At 46.5% G+C, this 8,427-nt stretch overlaps 1 pseudogene; it reads left to right on the top strand.

The window, feature by feature from the left end:
* The first annotated feature begins 398 nt into the window (after positions 1–398).
* Positions 399–5,712, top strand: LOC123811330 (annotated as a pseudogene).
* The last annotated feature ends 2,715 nt before the right edge of the window (positions 5,713–8,427 follow it).

Below are 8,427 nucleotides of genomic sequence, written 5' to 3'. Positions count from 1 at the left end.
CAAAATAATATTGAAAATAAACTGTAGTTGAAAAAATACATAGGCACAAGTTTAATCATTGCTACATTATTTGTAATTGCAAATCATTATTTAAAAAGTCTCTAACTTAAGCTTGCTTTCCACATATTCCTTTTTATCCTTATTTTATGGCTTGTCTTATCTTTTGAATTGGATTGTAAACTGCTATTCAGCTTTCTGATCCTTCATGAGCAGTTTCTGCACTATTTTCTACACAGGAGTGTTATTGGTGGCAGTGGGGTTCTTGCAGCGTCGGAAGGAAAAGAATCTCCTGAGACCCACATGGGAGGATGTGACTCTGTGCTGTGGTTTATTGATGATGTGCATTTAAGGGGGTTTCCTTCCTGACTTCCCAATGTGCCATCTTCTTCTGTCTCACCATGGAAAAGTCCAATCTGGTCTTCAGTAGGGCCAGGAGGAAAGCCACTGCCCAGACTTCATGCCCCACATTAAAGTCCAGTCCAGTCCGGTCCAGCATCCAGTACCTCAGCGTGTGTTTCCAGCTGTCGTCCGTTGTTCTGCTTTGGTGTTCAGGCTCCCTCTTGGAGGCCATGATGAGAGCAGGTGAGTGCTCCGTGGGAGTGTGAGTCACAAGCAAGAGACAGAGTTTGTTTCCCTGGGGTTATAACCAGGAGCTTGGGTTGGGAACAGACCAGGTGCTTCTCAAAATGACCCGTCAACTTCCCAAGTTTTTGTGGGCTTTGGATAGGGTTCATCCCCTAGTTAGACTGACAGCACCTCCCCCTGCGCCCCCCAACAATCTGGTACTGGAGGGGGCAAGGGAGGAGAGTTAATCCCCTTGCGGAGCACTGCTGCGATCTCCTGGAGTGTGAGAAGCTGTAGCTTCCTGGTGGTGCAGCAAGCAGGCTCCTGCTTCCCAGTTTTTTAAGCTCCATGTCTAGTCTCTTTTGCTCCCCTTCCCAATATCTAGCTAAACACCAATGGTAACAGTAGCACTGAATGCATGTTTGCTGACTTGAAAATGTTAAAAACGCATAAATATAAGCATATTAAAAATCATTGCCCAGCATCTTGCTTTTTCACGTAATATATTCATTTATTCAATAAATATTTACGGAGCACCTACTATGTGCCAAACACATTTTTAGGTACTTGGAAGTGAACAAAGCTTATATTCCTTGCCCTCATGGAGGTTACATTTTTGTGGGAAATAAATAAACAAGTAAGTATACAGTGGAAGGTGATAAATGGTATGACAAAAAACAGGTTAAGGGTACAAGGAGCAAGTGTGTGTGTGTGGGAGGGTTGTTGCTATTTTCTGTAGGGTGGTTGGTGAAAGCCTTGTCGGTTAACTCATATTTGAACTCAGGCCTGAAGAAAGTGAGAGAATGAGCCTTGCAGATTTCTGAAGTTGAACATATAAAGCAGAGGGAACGTGAAGGCCCTGGGGGAGGCCAGTACTCCATACAAGTAACAACAAGGCAGCCATCTAGCTGGATGGAGCCAAGTTACCTCAGAAATATTCCGTATCATGGGAACGTTCTAATTCTTTCTGACATCTGCATCTCGTTCTATTGTGTGTACGTACCGTACTTTAAGCAGTCTTTGACTCATGGAAACTTGAGACTTCTGGTATTTTTGTTCTAGTAACTCCCTTTGTAGTGTTAGAGAACAAATTTCAACTGAGTAAATTTGAAACTCGAATTGGCTTTGTTAAGCAATTCATGAATTGGGCAGCATCCCGAGTAGCAAATAGAAGGATGCTCCCTGGAGTTGTACAACATGGAAGGTGTTTATGCTCAGAGAGAAGGTGGGACTAAGAAGCTAAGAGAGTGAATTATTTCAGGCAAGGACAACTTGCCTTAGGGGAAGGCAGGACTTTTTATCTGGCAGATTAGCTCACTAGTGTGGAAATTCCAGACTGATTGATTTAAATTGTACCCCTGGGAGAGATTGGAACTGCAAATAGGTTAGTTATTAAGTTATTTGGTTTGGTGATGTGCACTAACAAAAGTAACTCCATTTTGTCCTGAAATTGAAACACACACACACACACACACACACACACACACACACACAGTGCACATACAACAAAGGGAGTTTCAGTGATGGAACTGCTACTTTTTATTTCTTATTTATTAAAAAATAACCATATTTATTATTTCTATAATAAGAATAAAATAAAAAATGGAAAGAAACCTGCCCTGGCCGGGGTGGCTCAGTTGGTTGGAGTATTGTCCCATAAACCAAAAGTTTACTGGTTCAATCCCCAGTCAGGGCACATACCTAGGCTGTGGGTTCAGTCCCTAGTCAGAGTGTGTATGAGGCAACCAACTGATGTTTTTCTCTCACGTTGCTGTTTCTCTCTTTCTCCCTCTCTGCCCCTACCCTCTCTCCCCTTCTTCCCCTCTCTAAAATCAGTAAGGATGAGCCAGCAGACAGTTCCATGCAAGCCCTGGGAATGGCTCAGGGCCATTTATGCAGGGAATTCCAGGGCACTGGGTACTCAGAACATTCCAGAAGAGGGGCTTTAGGTCCTCCATTCTCTCCCACCCCTCCACTGATGGTCCACCCCAATGGAAGGGGCAAGCTAGAGAAAGGGCAGAGCAAGGCCCTCTGAAGCCAGGGCCAACACCAGGGGCCACTCTGGCCCACTCTAAGGCCAGCACTGCATTCATGAGAAGCACTGGCTTGGGGTCAGGTGGATTGGATCAGACCCAGAGAGCTGCCTGAGGGGCTTAAATGAGTAGAGCTGCTGCACGGCTGAGAGGAATCCTCAAAGGGAGCTGTGGGTTGAGCTGGATGGTAAAAGTGGGAAGATTTAGAGAGCAGATGAGTGGGAGGGCCTCCAGGGAGGCAGCCAGAACTGCGTCGGTGGACCCCAAAGACATAATCTCTTCAGGCAGAATGGTGAGAGTTTGGGCTATGAAGTCAGAGTGCATGTGTTCAAATCCTGCCTCTGCACTATGGTTTTGTGACTTTGGTCAAATTCCCTAAACTCCCTGAGTATCGGTTCCCTCGCCTGTAGAATGGGGATAATGGTAATAGTGCCTCTCCCACAGGTTCATGGAGAGGATAAATGCCTGTTTAAATGCTTCATGAACATTGGCTGTCATTAAGGAAACCAAGACTCCAAAGGTGATTTTTCTGACCTCTAGTGCTACTTGCCTCACCTAAGGGGGAGAATGAGGGCTGGTTTACTTCGTTGCTTAAACACTCATTTGCTTAGCAAGCGTTTATGGAAACTTACAGAGCATGGTTCTCACCTCCTCGCTCAAACCCCATGAGGACCATGACGGGTCATTGGAAAGGTGCTGCTGGAGTGTGGAGATCTGGTTTCTGTGGTTCCTGTTCTGAACGGGTGCGTGCCATTGGGTGAGGTACCCGGTTTCCGTGGCTTCATCCGTGCAGTAAAGTCGTCACCACAAAGTGTGTGACTCAAAGTGTGGACCACAGACCTGTAGCCTCGGCATACCTGGATCACCTTAGAATGTGAAATCTTGGGCCCCTCCTTAAGAGTCAGAACCTCTGGGGCTGCCCCTGAGAACATCCTACTCTCTGAAGTTTGAGGATCCCTGGGGTGAACTGTCAGAGGTCTTCACAGAACCTGGCTCCATAGACCTTCTCAGGTGCCGATGCAGGAAGGCTAATGGGCTGGGCTTCACTGTTACAGGCACCTGTGGGGTTCTGAGGAAACAGATGTTCCCTTCCACCCATTACAGTTGGGAAACTGCTATGGTCTGAATGGGTGTGTCTTCCCAAAGTCATACGTTGAAATCCTAACCCCCAAAGATGGTGGTATGAGAAGGTGGGGCTTTTGGGAGGTGCTTAGGTCTTGAGAGTAAAGCCCTTGTGAATGGGATTAATGCTTTTACAAATGAAGCTCCACAGAGCTTCCTGCCCCCTTCTCCTTAAGAAGGAAGATAAAGTGAAAAGTCTGCAGCTTGGAAAAGGGCCCTCACTCCACCATGCTAGCACCCTGACCTTGGACATCCAGCCTCCAAAACTGTGAGATACAATTTTTTGTTGTCCTTACATCACCCAGAGTGTGCTATCTTGTTAGAGCAGCCTGAATGGATAAGATACAGCTGGGCTCCGGGTCTAGTGCAAGAAAGTTCAGGGCCCCTTGTCCAACAGCAGGAGAAAAGCTTTTTCTTTCTTCTGTGGGCTCTGTCTTGACTCACCATGTATTTTAAAATTTGTTATTTAATGTGATGCCCTCTCAGGCATGGGAACACTTGCCCAGGTGAGCACAGACACTCATGGGCTGCCCCAATGCCTTACCTCCCTGTGTTTGCACCCAGGTCTCTGCTGAAGGCACTGCAGCTCACAGGATGACCTCTGAGCTCTGGTTGGAGCAAAAGTGATTACAGCTGGAAGAAAATGCAGCCAGCAGCAACCTGGTATTTAAGGTGATTAATGAATGGATTTGGAAATTTCCTCCCGCTTTGGCCTCAGCCTGCACCTGATCTGTGGTCGATGCAGCAGTACATTTCTGTATAATCCCTTTTGACAGCTGGGAAGAGGGCAAACCCAAAAGACTAACCCAATTACAGTAAAGGAAAGATCTGCCTGCTCCCTGTTGACAAGGTGAATACAAGGGCATCCCAGTTCAGGGATAGAGTACTTCAGGACCGGCAAGCTGCCAGCACCAAAAGTGCTTTCCTGTCCAGCTCCCTGGCATATATTTACTTTGTGACCAAGGGTGGCTGTCGCTGCTGGGCTGCCTAAAGTAAGGTGACGTGAAGGCAGCCAAAGTAGTTGGAACTCCATGTACCCGCACAGCCAGGCCTGTGATGGGCCCATCCAGGAGGAGAGGCACAGTGGTAAGAGCCCTGATCAGAAACTCAGGAAAGCTGGGGTCTCCTCTGATTCTTTATCTTGTGGGGTGGCCTTGGGTAGATACTCAGCCTCCCTGGGCCCCAGCATTCCCATCTGTAACATCAAGGTATAAAATTAGATTATCCTCCAGCTTCACCACTCCTTTATTTTAACATTTCATATGGTTAAAGATTTAAAAGAGATATTTCAGCCTGTGAGGTTAATTTTATGAGAGGACTATTAAGAATGGAATATAAACCATACGTTGTTACTCCACAAAAGGCTAAAATGTCATTAGAGTGTGACGTTCCTTTCACGGGCAATCCCCTTTCACAGGGGAGCTGTTGAAGATGTCTAAAGAGGAAAGGGCTGTATTCGGAGCTGAACTGAGGAAGGTGTAGCAGGATGCCAAATTTTGGAAGAATTGAAGATAGAAGAATCCAGGTAAGTCATTCCCAGCAGTGCCAACAGCCTGCAGAACAACGTGTCCAAGTTTTCTTGTTGACTCGGGTGACACACACCTCACCCAGGCCTCTCCACCTGTGAGAAAGATCCACTGCAGTGGGGGGAAACACGGAGAATGTGAGCAACCACCGCCAGGAATGGATGGAAGAGCAGGCTCCGAACCTGCTTGACAAAACAACCGGACCCTGCCTCCTACTGCGTTCTCTGCTCCTCCTCCTCCTGCAGGAGCAATGGTCCCACTTGCCCCCAGTCTCCCAGGCCCTCCTCACCTTGGTATGCTGCCAGCACCCCATGTGGGGGCCCCGCCTCCTCCTGGGACGATGCCAGTGGGGCCTGCTCCTGGAGTGAGGCCACCTATGGGAGGCCACATGAGTGATGCCTGGGCCTTCCGTCAGGAGACCTCTCGCCTGTCCCACGGTGGCACCCACTCGGCCAGAAATGACTTGAGCAGACACAAGGAAAGAGGGGAGCCTCCTTCTATCACTTGTATATTACTCATGCTACCTCACCAGGAATCCTAGTGCTGGGGCTCTGGGTATTTTCTAACAGCATGACAAGGAAGTCCTGCTCCCTCTTCTTATCTAAACGAGAGTAGTTTTGGAGGGGAGTAGTGGGACCAAAAAAAAGCAACTTTTGTTTGTATTATGAAATGTGAAAATAAAATTGTCATCTCTTTTAGTTAAAAAACAAAAAAGAATTCAGGTAAAGGCTGTGCTTACATACATGCCTTCGCCTTTACCAGATAGCACCAAGCTGCCCTCCCATCCTTCCCTCCCCCCCTCCCTCCCTCCTGCCGGCTGACAGAGTCCGCACCGCCTCATACTCACCACCACGTGGCTTTGTCAGGCCTCTGCATTTTTGCCAACCAGATGGCTGTGAACTGGCGTTTCATCGTAATTTGAACTTAAATTTCCTCAGTGAGCAGATCATTTGGACATCTTTTATGTATTTATTGGATATTTATGTTTCCTCTTCTGTGAATTTTCTGTTACCAATTTTTTTGGACTGTAAGATGCACCTAGGTTTTAGAGGAGAAGATAGGGAAAAATTTTTTGAAGCAAAAAATGTGGTAAAATATTTAATAACATGAGCTGCTGCCCCTCCTGCCCCACCACAGCAAGCCAGGTAAGCTCCATTCGGACTATAAGATTCACCCCCATTTTCCTCCCAAATTGGGGGGTGGGTCTTATAGTCCAAACAATATGGAAATGGAAGTCTTTTGTCTACTTTTCTTCATGTTCTTTTAAAATCTCACCCTGCTCCACAGAATCTGGATACTAATCTTTTGTCATTTATATGCAGCGCAGTTGTGTTTTCCCAGTTCGTATTTGGTTTTTTAACTTTGTTTATGGTGACTTGAAAAAAACAACCAGTTGAATTTATCAACACTTTAATTTATGATTTGTTCTTGGGTGTCTTTTTGAGAAATCCTTCTCTACCCTCAAGTCACAAAGCAATTTAAAAAATTCTCCTATATTTTTAAAAGTTTTAAGCTTTCATTTCATCTTTATGTTTTGACATACCAAATTTATTTTTTGTATATGGTGTAGGGTAAAGTAAGGTAAAAATCCAGTGCTTTCTTTTTTCACACAAATACCTAGCTGTCCCAGGATCACATGCTGACTGCTTCGTGGCCCTGCTCAGCCCCCCAGGGCCAGAAAGAGGGCTGGGCAAGCGGGGTGCCCACTCTCAGGGTCCTGAGGGTCTGCAGCAGAGAGCGAGCACCTTCTTCAGTTTTGCACCCTGGGTGCCCTGCTCGCCCCACTCTACTCCTGCTGTCTCCCGCCCCTTCCAGAGGACCCAGCCCAGGGCAGAAGTTCTTGTTCCAACACTGACACACACAAGACTTTGGGTCTCCTGCCCAGGAATGTTGGTTCCTGAGACAGAAGGGTCTTTGTGAAAAAAGGAGGAGAAAGAGCTCTGACATCTCCTGTGGGCTCCAGGCTGAGGAAGGAGGGCTGCCTGGGTGTGCGGGGAGGGCAGGATCGGCATTGGTGCCTCCGAGATATAGTGGGAAGCTTGGTGGTTTATTGAGGCTCCTGGGGGCAAGGGGCCAGTGCATGCGGGGCCTTTCCCCCCCATGCTGTCTTATGGGTACCTTGCTGGCTCTGCCCCTGCCTTCTCCACAGAATGTGGGAGTACTTATGGGTACCCCAGACAGTTTAGGTTACTGCATAGCTGTGGAACACATAACAGTAGGAGTAGAGAAAGATTGTCTCTTAATTTCCTTTCAGTACTTCTATTTGTATCTGGCAGAAAGTCTTCCTTTGGTCTAACCTGTCAAGCCTCTCTAATACTTGCTAATTCCCCTTTTAAACTCCTAGAGACTGGCCCTCAGGCTTTGGATCCTTGGGAGCTCTGGTATCTGACTAGACAGATATTCAATCACATTATTTTGTTTGCACTGTATTTGTAGGGGGTTGCCTTCTATTCTGGCAAGTGATGGCAGTTTGCTATTAGTGATGCTAATAGAAAGTTTCCTTTTTAATATGTGCATTTAAGCAAAGAAGTTCACCTTATGTATGTAAAAATCACATTTATGTGTACATTTGGATAAAGAGACGTAGAAAAGCAGGGTCGGCAGAATATTGGTGGTTATTTCGGTGATTTTTGTTTTCTTTACACTTTTTTTGTGTTGTTTGCATTTTTTTTACAAGGAGCATATGTTATTTACAGAGCCAGAAAATACCTATTTTTGTTATGGAGAAAGGTACACGTGTTTAAAGGAATGTTCTAAGTACATAATACAAGGAGTACAGGCTTTGGCAACATGACGGACTCAGCCTGAGTGACTTGGTGCTGGGAGACTGTGAGGAATGGTCCCGGGCAAAGAGCAAGGACAGCCTACCTACCTGTCATGGAAAATTTGGGCACCTGTTACTGGGGCTAGGCTGTGTCTTTTTAGCACTGTTCAGGGGATTTTATTTCAGAGTCTCAGTTACAACTTTTGAGTCAGGTAAAAGCATTGATCATTTGACAAGATGGGGCCGAGTTTCTGTGGTGCGTTTGATCTTTTCTCTGCCTGCATTTGGATGCGTCACGTTGGGGCAGACCAAGGGAATTTGGCCAGGGTCTAGATTTCTCTCACTGGGAATGTGTCCTGTGAATGGTGTGTCGTACCAGACACGATAGGTGACAGCCTTCTCCCTGCTCGGCTGCTCC

The sequence above is a fragment of the Phyllostomus hastatus genome, unplaced genomic scaffold, assembly GCF_019186645.2.
Source record: "Phyllostomus hastatus isolate PE091 unplaced genomic scaffold, TTU_PhHast_1.1 phas_scaffold_78, whole genome shotgun sequence".
Taxonomy (NCBI): Eukaryota; Metazoa; Chordata; class Mammalia; order Chiroptera; family Phyllostomidae; genus Phyllostomus; species Phyllostomus hastatus.
Note: the sequence above shows the minus strand (reverse complement) of the source record. Positions and strands in the feature narration are given on the sequence as shown.